The 19,919-nt window shown below is 33.9% G+C and overlaps 1 pseudogene; it reads right to left on the reverse strand.

Moving 5' to 3' along the window:
• The window catches only part of LOC107868379, a 61,989-nt pseudogene extending 43,052 nt beyond the window's left edge, over positions 1-18,937 (reverse strand).
• Positions 18,938-19,919: the final 982 nt, after the last annotated feature.

Below are 19,919 nucleotides of genomic sequence, written 5' to 3' on the forward strand. Positions count from 1 at the left end.
TATTTCTGGTGAGTTTTTTACGGTTTAAATTGTGTTTATCATTTATTTTCTTATTATTTTCTGTGAAAAGAAATGACTTAATTAAATCAAGATGGGGGTGACTTAATCTTTCCGTTTCTTTAATAACCATTTTTATTAATTGAGTTATGGCTACAGATTGTATATCTGTTGCATTAGATAACCCATCTGTTTCAACAGATATACCATCTGTTGCTATAAATCGACTATCTGTTTAAGGAGCTCTTTTGATTTCTTTTAACTGATTCATAAGTTGCAACAGATGAGGAATTTGATGCATCAGAAGCGTTTTTTGTTTTTGTTTGTTGAATGTGTTTTGACAAAAGTCACAGTCACGACTATTCATTAACTTTTTTCTTAAAAATCATATCATCATATATATATCTTAATTAAATTAATTCAATGTTGGGACTTTTTTTAAATTAAATAATCTTTCTTTTACGATTATAATATCATTTAGTTCCTTATTATTTATTAACGAACCATTTTTAGGAGAATTTCTCATCATGACTGCATCCCTAACTCCAACCGCCGACATGTTTTGAATAGGGAATAAATAGAATGATAATTAACTATTGAATAAGAATTAAAAATTCAAAATCGACCAAACCAAACATATAAATGGATTTTTTTGAATCCTTTATAGGTAGATTGGATATAAAAAAGAGAAATACAAACGCTAAAAGAAAGAAAAAACATAACCTAATTATTATTATTATTATTATTATTACTATTATTATTTTCAACCTGACAATTTTCATCCGAAAGTAGCAGGGCCCTCCTCAGCCTTGCTTGGAAGTCGGCCAAATCCCTATGGAGTTCATCAAACTGCCTTTGAAATTCCTGCAAGGACTCGATATGAACCTTCTTGTACGAATCTGGATCTGACATATTAGTATTGTAAGTATAGTAGAATGAACGATAGTGAGTGAGGAGGCCGGAGGGACCTATTTATAAAATAATTAAGAACTGGAAGGGTCTGGACTTAGTCAAACAAAAATCCACGACTGTTCATATCCCTTAAAAGGAAAAATTACACAAATTTCATATTTAAGACACCATATTACACAATATCCCTTAATGTTTTAAAAAATTACATAAAATCCCTGATTCATATTTACTAGTGATACATATGCTATATGTATCACTGCTTAACATATGTATCACAATTCGAAATTTCGGGATAAAATGTAATTAGAAAACTATCTGGGATTTAATGCAATATTGCTGAAACTATCCGGGATTTATGTGTTGTGTGTGTTACTTAAATAATATTGGTGATTTTATTAATAAGTAAATTAGGAAAAAAAGGATCTAAATACAACATTTTATCTTTTTGTTGTATTTTCGAAAGATAAAAATTGGTAATATGTTGAAAAATATATTCCACTTGTCAGATAACTTACAATATATGGACAATCTGTTGCAACAGATGGATATATCAGTTTGCTTTTCCTTTAGCTGTGGCATCTGTTTCAACTTGCTAGTCATCTTTTTATTCAATTTCATCGAGAGCAATCGATTTTTCTAAACACTTCTTGGCCAAATTCAATTTTTGCTCTTGGATTTCTTCTTTTTTTTTCTTTGCATCCTTCAATCAAACTAAATTTTTGCTATTGGATTGACGGCAAAAATTGAATTTGGAGGCTAGCTTGAAGGATGCAAAGAAAAAAAGAGAAGTAGTCCAAGAGCACAAATTGAGTTTGGCACAGAAGTGTTTAGAAAAATCTATTGCTCTCGATGAAATTGAATAAACAGATTATTAGCAAGTTGCAACAGACGCCACAGCTGATGGAAAAGCAAACTGATAAATACATCTGTTGCAACAGATTGTTCATATGTTGTAAGTTATCTGACAGGTGGAATATATTTTGCAACTGATTACCAATCTGTTTCTTTCGTAAATACAACAAAAAGATAAAATATTGTATTTAGATTCGTTTTTTTTAGTTTACATATTAATAAAGTCACCAGTTTTATTTAACTAACACCACACACAACACATAAATCCCAGATAGTTTGCGTTAGATGTGGAGTCTGTTGCGTTAGATATGGAGTCTGATGCAACAGCTATGGAGTCTATTGGAATACATAGCAGCCTTGCTGGTGGTTTGATTTGTTCCATCAGTTGCTCCATCTGTTGCAACATCAACAACAGCATAAACTACAAACAACAAATAAAAAATATCAATAACAAAGAAAACAACAACATTTGTTCCAACAACATCATCAACTACAAAGAAGCATACATCCTATGTTCCAACACCATCAACAACAAGGACGGACCCACATGGAGTCCTCCGGGTGCGCGAGCACAGACTGAACTCATATCAAACTTTATATATGTATGTGGAAATAAAGAAAAAAACGTATATAATCTAATCAGTGAGCACCCATAGTAAGAATTGTTTGGTTAGACTAGTTGTTGTTTATGGGTGCTTAAGGTTATTTATTTCTTTTGGTCTTGAGTTCAATTCCCACTTAGCACATATTTTTTAAATTTTGGTAACCAACTTTTCTCTTTTTATTCACTTTAAACTTTTTTATTTTTTCTCCCTTACTCCTTGTGTTGCTTGTTCGGACTCCACTACTTTTAAGCTAAGAAGCACCCATCGTCTAAACCACACCACACCACAAGTTCCAACAATGTCAAACCCACCAACAACACCACACCACAAGTTCCAACAATGCCAGCCCCACCAACAACATCAATAACAGCATCAACAACAAATAAACAAACAAAATACATTAAAAAATTAATACTGCCAACAAAGCTTTTAAACTTCTCCCAACAGATGACTTTTTTTCGCATCTTATAATAAAAATTCTCGATATGTTTATTCAACAATTAAAAGTTCCTTCAAATTTTTTAAATAAATATGATATGGGAAAATGGTAATTAAATAAATAAAAAGATATAAATAAAGTTGCAAAAAGAAGACGAGAATGAAAGAGCAATAGTGAATCATATCATACAATGTCAAAAGGGGGTCAAAACAGCAATTTTAGTCAAGGAATATAAGATATGGATATCGACCGATTTAGATCCAAACAAAAATTTTTGAGAAAGAGGAGAGAAAAAAAAAGTTGTGATAACCCTAAAGAGGATAGAAAGAAAAAAGATGAGAAATTTAGGGCTGAAGGAGAGGAGGGGAGAGATGAGATAATTCTAATTTCTAGATGTACTACCCTTAATATTAAATGACTAAACAAAGTGTATTTATTCAAATTTATATTTACAAAGCATAATTAATAAGGCTAATTTGGTAGTAAAATAAACCCCTAATTAATATTTTCTTGATAGGAGTACCAAGTTAATATGAAAAGGAAGAAGTATTAGGGGTTTCAATATTCATTAATTAATATTCACTAATAATTTGAGGGGCACGAGAAAGAAAATAGGTGACATTGAAAAGACAGGACAAGACTACTCAATGATATTTTTGAGTTATCCAAGAAACATAAATATTTTTTACCGCCTTTAGTAGTACTACTACTTTGTCTACTCGGACAGTAGCTTGCTTTAAAATTAAAAGAAAACAAAAAGATTTTCAAATAGATATGTCGTCTGTTGTAACAGATTTAGCTATCTGTTTGAGAAATCCCAATAGCTCAGTCATCTATGACAACAGATGGAAATGTCATTTGATAACTAAATCAGAAATGTCATTTGTTACAACAGATATCAATATCTGTTTGAAAATTTCCAACACCTCAGTTATCCATCATAATAGATGCAAATGTCTATTTGATAATTAAATAAGAAATTTCATCTGTTGTAATAGATATTGTTATCTATTTGAAATTCTCCAACAGCTCAGTTGTTTGTTGCAATGGATTTCATTGCAATTGATTTAGGATGAACTAGGGATGAAAGAATGAGCTCCTCATTAACTTAATGTTAAGATTAATAATAGTACCTACATTGATCTAGGTGGAACGAGTGATGAATGAATGAGATCACAGGGTCAATTACAAATCCAATTAAGTCTTTGCATTTGAATGGTGTTAGTATTGCGTTCATCCCAACCCGAGTCGTCGATCGATCACTCTAAGTTAAAATGTGTTCTCATTAACTTAATGTTAAGATTAATAATAGTACCTACATTGATATAGGTGGAATTAGGGATGGATGAATGAGCACAAAGGGTCAACTACAGCTTTAATTGAGTTTTTTGGCAATTGCATGATGAGACGGTACTGCATTCCTCCTGACAAGAGTCATCGATCGATTACTCTAAGACAAAACGATTCTTACTACCTCGTATGTTCAACTAATACCTTAATTGAATAATCTGGAACTAGGGGTGAGTTCTCATAGGGTCAACTACAACTTCAATTGAGTCTTTTGGCAAATGCATGATGAGACGGGACTGCGTTCCTCCCGACAAGAGTCGTCGATCGATCACTCTGAGCCGAATTGATTCTTAATACCTTATATGTCCAACTAGTACCTTAATTGATTAATCTAAGACTAGGGGTGAGTTCTCATAATGTCAACTATAATAGATGACAACACCTATTTGATAATTTACAACAGATGGGTAATCTATTGCAATATATGACTTAATCTATTTGATAATTTACAATAGATGGGTAATCTGTTGCAACAGATGACTTAATCTATTTGATAGTTTACAATAGATGTGTAAAATGTTGCAACAGATTACATAATCTGTTTGATTTGATCCAATAGAAAAGACATCTTTTGCAACAGGTTGAGCATTTGTTTATATATAATTCAATTGAGTTCATATGTTAGACTAATACCTTAATTAAATGTGAGTTCTCATAGGTTCAACTACAACTTTAATTGAGTCTTTTGTCAATTTCATGATGAAATGGTACTGCGTTCCTCCCGACCAGAGTCGGTGATCGATCATTCTGAGCCGAACCGATTCTTACTACCTCATATGTTAGACTAATACCTTAATTGATTAATCTAGGACTAGGATACTAATACCTTGATTGAATAATCTGGGACTAGGGGTGAGTTCTCATAGGGTAAACTATCGATTAATCTAGGACTAGGGGTGAGTTCTCATAGGGTCAGCCACAATAGATGGCAGCGCCTATTTGATAATTTACAACATATGGGTAATCTGTTGTGACATATGATAATACATTTGATAATTTACAACAGATGGGTAATCTATCGCAACAGATGACTTAATCTATTTGATAATTTACATCAGATTCGTAATTTGTTGTTACCTAATCTAATTGATAATTTACAATAGATGAGAAATCTGATGCAATATGTTGAACATTTGTTTTTTACAATTTCAATTGAGTTCATATGTTAGACTCCTAAATGATTAATCTAGGACCAGGGGTGATTTTTCATAGGATCACCTCCTAGAGTACTCGGTCAACTACAACTTCAATTGTTTTTATATGATTTTAAAAATTACGCATATATTTTATGATTTTAAAAATAATTAAGATCATTTCGGACCAAATTAACATTTTCAAAACTACTTGTTATTCTTTTCCAAAATACAAATCAACCCATATAAAATGTTTCATCATTTCAAATCTCGAGGTCTGGCTCTTTCTCTCTCATTTTTACTCAACAATACAGTACAGACAACAACTACTCAACAAATTTGCTCAACCCTCCATAACAGATTGCTTTTCTTCTCATTTTTGGCCACATAGGTGTTATTTTTGACATCATTCTTGCTTGTATCAGTCGTTTTCTTTGTCTTCGTAGGCAACAGAGTTCGAGAAGATCTCTATATTTGTTTTTTATTTTTTTCAAAAAAATAAGGGTTTTTAAGTTAATGATAAAAAATAAAACTTTTAGTTGTATTATCTTCGAGAATGTGTTTACAATTTTGAGTTTTGATGGTAAAATCATAGGAAGAACTCGAGAAATCCCTAGTTTCCGTCACAGTGTTCTGTTGACTTTTGTGGTATAGTTGGATAATGTTGGTGGTCGTCGTAGTGGCACCGGTGATGGCATTGGTTGATGGCGTTTGTGGTGGTATCGGTATTCGTGTTGTTTGTTTGTTTGTTGACATTGATTGGTGGTGTTTGTGGTAGTGGCTGTTGGTGTGTTGGTATTTGTGGTGTTTGTAATGTATTTTTTAAAATCTATGCATACATCAACTGTAATGTAATTTTTGTTTTTCTTTGTCTATAGGTAAAACATATCTCCCAAAAGAAAAGAAAGTGAAAGTGGATCAACGTCTGACCACTCAAAAAAAAAAGACTACAGTATAGAGGGATTCGGAGGAGCTTCCTGAACTATCTCAATCAGGGAAAAGTCAAGCTGAGGAGAGATATGAAAATAACATTGAGGGAGGTGGACAAAGGTTCGTAGATGGTGATGAAGAAAATGAAAGTGAGAAAGAAGAGGAATTGGAGAGTTAGAAAGAGAAAGAGGACCACATTATATGTCTTTCCTTAGTCTTTCATGGTAAAATTAATCACTAATTTTACTCATCCATTAATTTATATTGAATATAGTTATTATGATTTTTTTTTTGCTTGCTTCCTGTTTACACTTTTTGGCTTGGGAATTTGAAGTCATTCCTCCCCTCCGAAAGCAGTTAATGGATTACCCGGATGAGGTTTCTCATCCAAGGATGTTTAGGTGGTTGGTTGCAAAGAGCAACACTAATATTAAGGAGGCTGATATCTTTAACCCTCCGAATGATGCAGTACATCTTCTTCAAGTAAAATAATTCTACTCAAAGATAAGAAAGATATTAAATAGATGTTATATCTGGTGCATGAGATGTTATATCTGATGCACCAGATAGGACATCTGTTGTGATGGGGTATATCTTGCATCAAATTACCCATCTGTTGCTTTGGTTCTCTGAAACCAACTCCTAAAATATTAACCATCTACTGTAAATTATGCAACAGATGTTTAATATGATAACAGATCATTCATCTATTGTGACGTACAGATCATCTGTTGCATAATAGATTACCCGTCTTGTGCAACTGTTGCAATAAATGATTGATATTTTGCATCAGATTATCCATGTTTTACTCTATTTCTCTGAACCAAACTTAAATGGATTTTAACCATATACTATAAACTATGCAACAAATGGGTCTTTTTATTTAAAATGTAGCCCAACTGTGAAAATTATTATATTATATGATTTAAATGCATCTGTCTCTTTTTTCTTTTTTATAGGTTGTGCATCAATGGATCGTACCTATAGAGGAGGAGTCAGTGATGACTTCTTATATTACTCTTGGTTATATTGATACTATTGCAGACCCAATGGTGGAGTTAATAAAGAAGGAATTGGCTGGAGCAACAGCCATAAGAGGAGCAGTTAGGCAAGGTCAGCCTAATGTTGAGGCTCTTCATGACCAACCTTTTACTAAGGCAGATTCAAGTGTTCTTCTAGTCGAGTTGTTGGTGTTGGTGGCAAGCATGCTGATGCTGCTACCAAAGAATAAATATATTTGAAAACACCCTTTTTCTCCCTTACACAGGTCCCTCTCACCCCTCTTCACCCTCGTGTTGTCATTACGAATGCGATGAGTGCAAGGACAGACAGGATAAACTCTTTGAAAAAGTAGAGGCTCTCTCTAAAGCTATCGAAAAGTTCAAATCCAAGAGGTTTGTCATACCATCTAAGAAGGTGAGGGAGCCACACACTCCTACAATGTTGGTTAGGAGAAAGAAAAGAGCAATTAGAGATGTACTCTCCCTCAAAAATCAAAAGAAATTGTAATTCTTCCCCCTCCAAAAGCTATTAAAGTTTAGGGTCCAGTCAATAAGGTGGACATATAAGCGGAACTTGGTGCCGAAGAGAAGAGGGATCTGCAACAGGACAAGAATGCCAAGCCAGGCGCACCAGATTACCCCAGGCCTCCTTTTCCCCCCCAAGACTTCCATACTATTACTGATATGCGTATTCCGTACGAGGATAAGGCAAGTTTACTTTTCCTAACCTAGCCCTTCTAATCTACCCCATGAAGAAGAAGCTACGCAACAGATTTCACATCTATTGCAACAGCTGAGTATACTGGTGCAACTGGTTGTGGTTCTATTGCAACTTATTATCTATCTGTTGCATAAGTTGCATTGGATTATTGATTCAGAGAACCCTATGCAATAGATGGACCATCCGTTGCATCTTTACAATTACTAACCTATTTAAAAATTGACTTTTTTAAAAATTAACTTCTTATCTCACAGCATGTTGACATAATTCTCTACCTTATGAGAAAAAGGTAATTAATGTACTGGGAAGCTTATGACGTTGCCAATAGGATAATAGACCTCAACTTCTGCAAGAAGCTCAAGGATAGGTACGATCAACTAAATGGAGAGGCGTCAGCCCTCGGAGTGGGACTTGATTTCCTAGTTCCTACGTTGGTCTTGGATGAAGAAGAAATGTTAAGAAATGTTAGAGGGGACAGGCCAAATCCACACGGCAAGAGATGGGCCAAGGCAAAAAGGATTCTTACAGTCATTAGCGTGAACGGCATACATTATCGGGTTGTTGAGATACTATTCGAGGAGGGAAAGATCAATGTTTATGACTCCAACGTACCTCTCGTCGACTATTTCAATCTTTTTCTCCTCATGGAGCCACTGATGATGCTGTTGCCCATCTTGTTGAGGGAGGGTAAACTGATGAATCATTTGCCAAAGAAAGAGTTGGTGAAGAAATCATGGGATTTTGAAGGTCAAAACAGGGGAATGATCCTTCCAAAAGATGATGCCACTAAAGCGAGCGGCTCGCACGCTCTTGCACACATCGAATGTTTGCTGACCGGCACAGAAATGGCCGAGTCAATGACTTTTCTATGCGACAACGCTGTGGTAAATCTACAAGAGGTATGGGCTTATGGAGTACTAACTGGACGCTTGAAGCGTGTGTATATAGAAGAGCCTGTGAAATAGAAATTTTTAATTTCAAGTCACCCTTCACTTTATTACATGTACATGTAGTGGAAATAATTTTTTTCTGATGAAAGTTGAGTTTTTTATAATGTAATAGATTAGATTGCCAATCTGTTGCAACAGTGGGAAGACCTGTTTGAATAATCTAATAATCTAATAATCTAATAATCTACATCTAATCTGTTGCAACAATGGGAAGGCCTGTTTGATAATTTTTATGAATAATCTAATAATCTAAGTCTAATCTGTTGCAACAGTAGGAAGACCTGTTTGATAATTTCCACAGATGACCTAAATTTTACAACATATGCCTAAATCTTTTTGATATTTTCCAACAATTAAGCTTCAATATCCGTGTGCTCATCAACAACAATCTAGTATCAAATACATACACCACCATGAAAATTTCACCAATTAGGCTTCAATATCTGTGTGCCCAACAACACCAAACCAGTAGCAATAACGGCAACAATGTAGTATCTTCTTGCTCGATTTTGTTTCTCTTCAGAAGCCTTGACTTTGTTCAATAAACCCTAGATTACACGATTTGCTTGTGAAGGGTGTCGTTCTTCATACCAATCAAAGTAATTGCATCCACCCAATTTTTATAAAAAAAAAAAAGAGAAGACAATTACAAGTCAATAATTAATCAATTAATTAAATAAAAAAATATTACCTTTGAAATCTTACAAGTAAAAAACCTACGACCCGGATTTTGTTGAGTCCAAGAAGTCTTTAACAGAGCTTAATGACCGCACTTATAATATCGAAAATCTTTATCACAAAAAATAGTGGAAGATGCGTTCGACATTATCAAGGTCAGTTGAAAAAAATGAAGGTAATAATTTAAAGAATTTTGATAGATAAAACAAGATGACGATGATGAAGAAGATTTGGGAATTTAGGGTTAAACTTTAGGAGGAAGATGAATATATAAGACAATGGGGGGAAAAAATGACCGTTGGGGGCTAAGTGACGGTGAGTCAGCGAAATACACCAGGACTGACACTAACATATTTGATGCCTATTTTATTTTACGTCTTTAAAATGAACATGTCTACTTGATGCCTATTTTATTTTAGGTGTTTGAATTGAACACCGTCGATGGGTTGCACCTTTTATATTTCAATTCACTTTAACCTTTTTAAACGTAGTGGTAATTTTTTATGTCCAACAAAAGTTGAATTTTTATAATACAACAGATTCTCCATCCATTGTAATAGTTATCCTACCTGTTCTGACATATAGTTTATCTGTTGCAATAGGTTGGTCATCTGTTGCATTATCTTGATGTTTTTATCTAAAGTTTATCTATTGCAATAGTGGGAACACATGTTTGATAAATTCCAACAGATAACCTACCTGTTATAACATATGTATAAATCTATTCGATTATTCCAATAGATGTGTCGTCTGTTGCAACAGATAAAGTCCATCTGTTGCAACATATGTCTAAATCTATTTTTTTCCAATAGATGTGTCATCTGTTGCATTATCTTGATGTTTTTATCTAAACTCCATATGTTGCAACAGTGGGAAGACTTGTTTGATAAATTCCAATAGATCACCTACTTGTTGCAACATATGTCTAAATCTATTTGAATTTTCCAATAGATGTGTCGTTTGTTGCAACAGATACATTATCTGTTGCAATATTTGAATCTACTATTCCTTTTCAATTAATAAGTTAAAATCTAAGGAATAAATAAAATTTATAGACAAAATAAAATAAATCGAAGCCTTCATAAATTAGCTAAAATAAGTCAACGAATAAATGAAATGTAAAAAAATTGTTATGGGTACAGATCTCAACAAATACATCAACAACAATTTAAGTATACTGCCAAGGATTTCTTTGATAGGATCAAGCTATAAAGATCTACTTAGTATGGACAAGTTGTTCTTCATCCGGTGCTATGGAATTCGGCTTTGCTCGTCGTAGATCTTCATTGTCACTTGTGTACGGTTTCTGCGCTTTCTGTTCTCCATATTTACATAAAAAGAGTAGCATATTGTCAATGTTGTTCAGCAGTAGCTTCTTCTACATCCACCTAGAAAGCTAGAATTGGTCAATGCTAATCACGGAGATACAACAAAATGGAAAAGGATAACTCATCTCTTCTAGCAAATCAAACAGGTCTTCTTCCCATTTTAAATTGTCCCAAACATATTATATTTCTGTTGAAATAATGAATCAACTGTTAGAACAAATTTCTACCTGAGAAAGACCCTGTGTGATAATTTCCAATGGATAAACCATCCGTTGCAACATATGAATCATCTGTTGTAGTAGATAGGTCATCTGTTGGTACAAATAAAAGTTGTACAAAGAGCTGTTTGATTTGCTAAAACAAACAAGACATATGTTACACCAGATAAAGTATCTAGTGCAACAGGTTAGTCAACTATTGCAACAGATGTATATATCTGTTTAATAATTTTTAGCAGATGTGTCATCTGTTGAAATAGATATGTGTCTGTTTATTTTATCATTTGGAAGACATATAATATATTCACCTTCTTCATCTTGTTCTGCTCTCCTTTGGACATTGTACGTTTCTCAGAGCAACACACAGACAGAGGAGTTACAATTTTGCTTTTTTGGATGCCTGATAATGCCTTGGAAATCACTCTCCTTCTCCTCTTAGCCCTAATCTCTAATGGAGAGAATGGAAATAAAATCTTTTTTCATGGAATGAGACCCCTCTTTGATATTAATTCCGTTACAGAAGCGGTTAATGCATTAATAGAATTAATCACTATATCATGTTTCACCCAGCAGTCTTGACATTTACATGCAGAAATTCGCTGGGAGAGGTAAAATCTGTATAACCAGTATGATCATATTCATAATGGTTTGCTTTAAATACTGTAAGAGGACCATCATTAGCACCAACAGCAGCACCACACCACCACTAACAGCTCCATCAACAACAATAAGCCCACTCTCCAAAATTGTTTTTCTTGTAATGGCTGTTGCTCCAAACCATTTCATTTTTATTCTTTCGATGACCTTAGGATCCGATAAAGTTTGCACAGACCGTAAAGTAAGAAAAAATAGCATCTTCAACTCTCGATTGGTCGAAACTAGCGACGGATGCATATTCTAACATGAATCATTACATATATTAGAATGATGATTAGATCATTCAAAAAAAAAACAATAATTAAAAGAAAAAATAAATTATAATTATACTTACTGCATCCTTCGGGGGTTTAAAGAGATCAAGAAATTTTGCATTTTTATGAGTTTTGGCCAACAACCATCTCAAGATTCTTGGACAAAAAACTCCTTTCTGGTAGTTCACTTGTTGTCTCAAATAAGGAATGGCTTCAAACGCCCAAGCCTATAAAATAACGCCAATAAATCAAAACCATTATTGAGCAAAAAAAAAGAATGATATCATAATAGAAGAAAGAAACATTTACCATGAAAGCCCATGAGAAGCCATATAAGTTAACTGTCATTGGCGCTAACGGAGTCAACAAATATTTGACAGTCATTTTGAAGCTTTCATACTCCCATGGATAGCTGTTAAACGCCTCAAGATTCTCGGAGAGCTTTATTAAACCGAGGCTTATATTGTTGTTAACGTCTCTCGCCCAAAGAATATTATGTACAAACCAAACCAAGCACAATGACTGCTTGTGCTTCTTTGAAAGTCCTTTACCTTTCAACACTTCTATCAAATTTTTGTTTTTGAAGCTTGGACCAACAATGGACACCAGGTCATCACGATCACACGACTTGCCTTTGCCTTTTTTGGGTGTGCGGGGTGCTTTTTTTGGGGTTAGAATAGATATAACTTGAGAAGGAGGATAACATTTTAGTCCAATAACTATGGCAAACTCCTTCCAACCAAAACAAACAGGCATGCCATAGTAATTTATCCACACCTCATCCATCTTATCTTTGTTTTCATACATAAATTTAAGCTTGAGAAATTCATATGCCATTTTCATTTGGAAACAAGCATTGTTGTCCTCTGGCAAATCAAGATATTTCCCAAAGCAGCTGTCCCTGAAATAAGCATCCAATTTTTGTTCTCAAAGTATTTTTCTGAAGGCGTCAAAAGATTTTCCCATGACTGACTTAATCATGAAATCACCCGTTAAATCTACGGCACCATCGCACTACATTCTCACAGGATAACGATCAATGCTGAAGGCTTTGACCAGCTCTTTGGTGGAAGGTCTATTAGCATTTGCATCATCTCTTTTGAAACATTCCTCCTCCCCGTGTTCATCATATTCTGCCCTCGATTGAGATAACGCTTGTAAAGCAAGCTCATAGAGTAGTGGATGTAGCCTAGCTGCTTCACTGGTTCCTTTACTTAGACTTGATTTGGTTTCTGTTTTTTTGGGAACCATATTATCTAAAATTAATAGGAACATAAAATAATATATTATTATTGATTAATGCATCGTTAAAAAAGAATAATAGTAAATTAAACAAGAAAAATAGTGAAATAACAATTGCAACAAATCACCGATCTGTTGCACCAGGTAGTATATCTATTGCAGCATATAACCAAACTGTTGCAGCGGATGAGTAATCTATTGCAATAATACAAAACATACCACTTATTTTTTAAGACAGATAAATAGTCTGTTCAACAGATCACACAACTGTTGTGACATCATCTATTGCAACATATGAGTGATCTATTGGAATAGTTAAATAATCCATAGCAACAGCTGAGTAATCTGTTGTGACATTATAAAATATATCACTCATCTATTGAGAAAGATGAATGGTTTGTGCAACAGGTCACACATATGTTGCAACACATGAGTGATCTGTTAGAACAGTTATCAACGGTCAATATTGTTTAGATTTCTTCCAACATAGGGTCGTCTATTGCAGTAGATGAATGATTAGTTGGAAAAATCAAGTCTTGGACTTTTCCTGTAGGAAGAGTTGGTAGGATTTTATCCAACAGGAGGTTCATCTGTTACATCAAATTATTAATCTGATGGTTCTTCCATTTCACTAGATGGTTAATTAGTTGCATCAGATTTTTTATCTGAAGCTTAATCTGTTGTAATATATGGTAAAGCTGTTGCATCAGATTATTAATCTGTTACATCAAAATTGTAATCTGATGGTTCGTTTGGTGCATCAGATGGTTTATCTGTTGTATCATATGATAAATCTGTTGCATCAGATGGTTAATATGTTGCACCAGATGGGTAATCTGTCAGAGTAAATAGTAGCACAATTTTGTTAAACAAAAAACAACAATTTTACCATTTTTACCAAGAACAAGAACATAATTGTATGTCCCAATTTTCTGAACCAAAATGCTACACGGTGCCCATGACCCCGAAGGACAACAAGATAACCTATGACTTATATTTGTACCAGAGCACTGAATAACCATATTGTAAAATATGGAAAAACATAATATTGTAAGGCCATAAGGTTCAAATCTAAATAAACATCTGATAAAATAATATCTAAAAATGGTATAACAATACCAACATAAATCTAAATAAATTGTCTGGCATGCTGTAGTCTAAAAACCTCTAAACTGAACTGAATAAGGAGTTGAGGGGACATGTTCCCAACTAACTCCGTCTATTGAAATAAATTGAAAACTGAAATAGTGATATGAATAATAACATAATTATCCTCTATGGATGAGGACTCACTGATAATTACTGCTGCTGGCTGACTCTGAAATTGCTAAGGGAGCTTTGGATCCCATGCGTCCAAACCTATGGTATAAGACACCATAGAGCGAGAAAAATATGCATCAGTACTTTGAATATATTGGTATGCAAGTGAGGTAGGCTGAATGCATGGGGTTCATATGTAAGAACAATACTGACTAACATGAATGTAAGAATACATGCATGAATACATAATAACTATAACTGAAACTGTACTAGTACTGGATACTAAATCCTGTGTACTGATTTACTAACATCTGAATTTACTAAATAAAGAGAAACTGATGTTATATTACTGATAAAGAAAATGATTATTTTTGATAGTTTTGATTATGAAGAACTGATCTGATTGATTGTATATAACAGTCCTGAAATTGAGTTCGTGATAACATGACTACTGAGTATGAATACTGATGACATGTATCAACTGATAACATATCATGACTGATAAATGAACTTTGATAACTGATAACATAAGTTCTGATAATTGATAGCATGAATGATTGTATCTGACAGTCCTGAATCTGATGGAACTAGCTGAGTTTTGTACTGTATCTGAGTTGACTATATATGTCAGTCTTGATATCCTGAAGAACTATCTGAGTTTTTTACTGAGACTGATACTAAAACTGTGGGAAGTAGTTATCTAACTGACATGCCCCAAATACGCTATAATAGCTAAGCTAGAGTCCAATCTCTGCCCTGATTGGACAGGTGTCAATACCGTGCCACTGGTAAGGACAAGCTGTGAGTGACCCTCGTCTGACAGGTACTCTAATAGGAACAGTGGGAACCCTCATCTGACAGGTTAAGCCACTTCATCTGCCCTCAACTGATAGGTATTGATGTCTTAACCTATGCTGGCTAAATAGTTCTGGAACGCAAAGACGACTTCTAAGAATCACACCCTCTACTAGCAGGTGAGTTCCCATCCTTGGGTTCGCTCGGTGCTGAATCCTACTCCCAACTGAATGACACTGAACTGATTATATTGAACTAATTTCCTAGTTTATACTATAATTAACAGAACTATTACTGATTGTTCTGTTTAACTAAACTGAACAAGGACTAAATTTATTGAGTTCCGATGACTAGCGGAACACTACTGAATTCTATTAAATGACTAAATGCTACTGAGTTCTGTTAGCTGACTGAGTTTACTGATGTCTGAACTGAATACTGAACTAAACTGTACTGATACTAACATTTATTGAATTCCATAGACTGACGAAATATTACTGAGATTACATAGATTACTGAGTACTGAGTACAACTGAACTGATACTGCCTTTACATGAGTTTTCCTGAGTCATGAGACTGATTGAAGTCTACTGAAATGGCTTGACTGAGAGTGTCATGAAAACATGACATGGCTCTAGGCACCCAGCTATATTTTTCGGGTACAAGTACCCCCAGGACTCGATGGAAGGAAACTGACACATCATGAAAATTCTTGATCATAGGACTAAAGTCCGCAATTCATAATACCATAAGTTAGGGATTTCATGAAAGCACTTGATAATCATAATCTTGTACATGAATAGGAATGTCTCCTAACATATCATAATTTCACAATTTTAATTTTACTTGCATGACATGAACTTGTATACATGCTAACATAGTGCAGTTTCATTACTTAACTTTCATGAACCATTTGTCAAACACTTGCAAGACATAGCATCAACATGGAAATCATTTAGATCATGTAGTATTAACATGAATTCATTATTTAGATCACCAATGGATCACAAGGGACAATTCCTTCACTTGAACATTTTCACAAACACATGAAAGGCATGATTTTATATTTAGGCATATATAACATGCTCCCAATTCATAACCGTAACCACCAATTCATATCTCAAGGTTTTCAACATATGATGGTCATGATTCAACACACATGGGAAACATGGATATTTCATTCATCAATTAATATATATCAATAGGGAAAGGACATCATTTCCACCCCATACTATACAAGAAAAGTCTAAGCAACACCTAAATTATATAAGTGACCTATTATACACCTTAACTATATAAAAGTGATATTATTACCTCTTCGCGACCCTCATTCTAAGGTGCGTGTGTTACACTTATTTTAGGCGCGTCTATCCTATTAAATAACAAAAGTAAATGGATAAAAACATTAAGAAAAAAGGCATAGTTTCCACCCCAAACTATAGTCGAAAAGTCGAATCCACACCTAAACTATATAAGTGACTTATTACATACCTTAACTATAAAAAGTGATACTTTTTACTGACATGGTGCTGACATAGCAGCGCGTGTAGGGTGTAAATAGTTTCACTTTTTTATAGTTTAGGTGTGTAATAGGTGACTAGTATAGTTTAGGTGTGGCTTCGGCTTTACGGGTATGGTTTGGGGTGGAAACGATGCCTTTTCCCTATATCAATATTATGGGTATAACATCCAACTTGCAAATCCCAAGAACTCAACATAAATCTCATATGAATAATACCACAAATAAATTAGTTTTCATGATTCTTGAAATAACTCATGGAATTAAAACTCAATTTAACATCAACAACATGATTATAAACATCCCACAACAAAATATTCATGATACATAACTTAAAACTTGATTCTTGAGCTCCATAGATGAAAAGAATCCATTAATGAACACTATGCATACCTTAGATTGATTATCCGTGAAAGTTAACGGTGAAATTGGCTTGAATCTTGAAACCCCCAATTGAACCCTTACTTGTTCTTGATAATTTTTGAGAGAATTTGAGAAAAAGGGAGTATATTTTGCTCTAAATTAGTCTTAATTCCGTGTTTGAGCATATATATAGGATGGGAAAAAGACTAAAATACCCCTGGAGAAAGAGAGAAAGACACAACTGTCCTATGTTGTTTTCAGGCTGATAGGCTGAAGTAAATTGATCGTAACTCTTTGCTCTGATGTTTAAATTGGATGAAACCAATTGCATTGGAAAGAGGACTCAAATATCTTTTTGTTGATATATAGAAGCTATCACATTTTAAAATATTCAAGAAGTTATGATTGTTTGAAGTTGACCCTGAAATGCTGAAAATTTCTGGAGCATGCTATAGAGCATGCGACACATGCAAATTGCATGGTGCTTCTGTTTTGAAATCCAAACACGCCCTAAACGGATTCCAAAAATTCTGAAACTCACTCGAGATGTACTCTTGAATTCTCCAATCACAACAAACTTAAAAATCAAAAAACGAAGGTCGGAAAGATCATCAAATAAATCCCCAAAGTTCGGAGGTATAAGATGAAACTAAGTGTTTCTAACACTTAGCAAAATTCTTCCAAGTGTTGGATTTCCTTATCAAGCCTTAAGGAGATGAATTTGACTTAGGATTTTTATGGGGTCTTACAATAACAAATCAAACTAAATTGTCCTTTTGTTTTTATAAACAAAAATAATAAAAATCAAACTTCAAAAAAATGCAACAAAGAATAAAATTTCATAATTCACTTCAAAAAGAGAAAAGAAGAGAAGAAATACCAGAAATTAGTGTTTTATTTAGACCACATTTCAAATTAGTGCAACAAATAGTGAAATTGTTAACTAATACTATAAGAGAAGCTATCTCAAGTTTCTTGTTTTCTTCAAAACTAAAAAGGCCATAAATTTTTACCTGTGAAAGAAGAAAAGGACCAATGAAGAATTTGAAGCTGTTGTGGCCGGAGAGTAAGGCTGTCACGTCGATTGAAGCCGAAGAGGAATTGGAATCCCAACTATTTGTAGTCGGATGTTGAAGTCGTCGAGGATTGAAATAAGAAATTTGTAGAACAGCTGGTTGGGAGAGAGTTGAGAGAAGCTGTTGAGAGATGGATGAGAGACAGGTTGATTGAATTGAAGAAGGGAACACGAAGCCCAACTATTTGTCATCGGGGGTTAAAGGGAGAAATTTTGCAGATCTGTTGGTTAGGATAGAGTTGAGAGAAGCTATCGAGAGAGAGAAGAGACTGGTTGCTTTGGATTGAAGAGGATGTGGTTTGGGTTGATTTGTATTTTTGAAAAGATTAAAAAGTTTTGAAAATATTAATCAAGTCCACAATTAACTTGATCAAGTTTCCTAATAATTTTTGACTCTATCTGTTGGTCAATGTCACCAATCCTTCATTCAAGACTTATAAGACACCTATTCTTCAATTTTCTCGAGTTTCTATAACCATTTTTTTATTGCTTTTTCCTTGAGTTTCTTCTCGTGAGCATTTTCAGGCACTAGTTGGACTGTAGAAAACCTATTCGAAAGATTTTCCAACTCATTTTCAAAACCAAAAAACAATACAAGTTCCCCTTGAAGGAAAGAACTGGTATGGTCTATCAGAATTTGAACAAAATCTTCTGCCATATGTTAGATACGTCCAGAGTGGAAATTGTAACACAAATTGTTGATGACTAATCAATGAGTTCAAAGTTATTGTTTTGTGTGTGAATTACTTGAAACAATTTTAATGTCTTGAACTAGAAAATCATTTCTTCCCTACAAATGGCCCTTTTATTAATCGATCGAGGATACTAAAATAACTTCTTTCTACTTATCGATTTAACGAATCAAGAAAGATTTATTTATTTACTTTGATTTCATCTTTATCATTAAACAACTACTCCGCAAAGCATCTTTTTTTTTTTGCTTTGGTAACAGATATGAGATCTATTCCTGGTGTGCAATGATAACATAGAAAGGAAAAATATTAGAAAGCAAACCTCTTTGCGTCTTTGTTTGGAAAGGAATATCAGTCACTTTAAGAATTAGAAAAATCATTTAGCTAGTGTTAAGAGTAGATGTTTTTAAAATCTTTGATTTTGGAGTAGCGCAAGTATAATAATTCTTTTATAATTTTCTTGAGAATGGACCCATTTAATTATTCACTTACTTTCAAGTTTCATTTTTCAATGAGTGTTTGGTGATGAAAACCGTAAAACATCTTGCTTTCTCGGGGCTTTGGGTTGTAGGTGACAAAAGAGTTTTAAAATGAGGTGTAGGCGACACAAGTCTTAATTATTAGGTGGAGGTGACAATTACTTTATTATGGATTAAGAAAGTTGGAGAAGTTTGAAAATAACTCACAAGTTTTAAAATTTACACTTTGATTCAAATGTTAGTTAACATAACAAAAAATGGAGAGAAAAAGGCGCATTTCTCTCTCTTCTCATCCGTTGTTTTCTCTCTCTTCATGATTATTGTTGTTCTTTGTTGTTGCTGCTTCTTTATTCATCATATTTTGCTTCATTATCATCATCTTCTACTTCATTATCATCTTTATCTTCTTCTTGTCGACCATTGTTGTTTTTGTTATAACTATTATTGCTATTTTATCAATTTCTTAGGT

This window comes from Capsicum annuum, unplaced genomic scaffold (genome assembly GCF_002878395.1).
Source record: "Capsicum annuum cultivar UCD-10X-F1 unplaced genomic scaffold, UCD10Xv1.1 ctg81678, whole genome shotgun sequence".
NCBI classification, from domain to species: domain Eukaryota; kingdom Viridiplantae; phylum Streptophyta; class Magnoliopsida; order Solanales; family Solanaceae; genus Capsicum; species Capsicum annuum.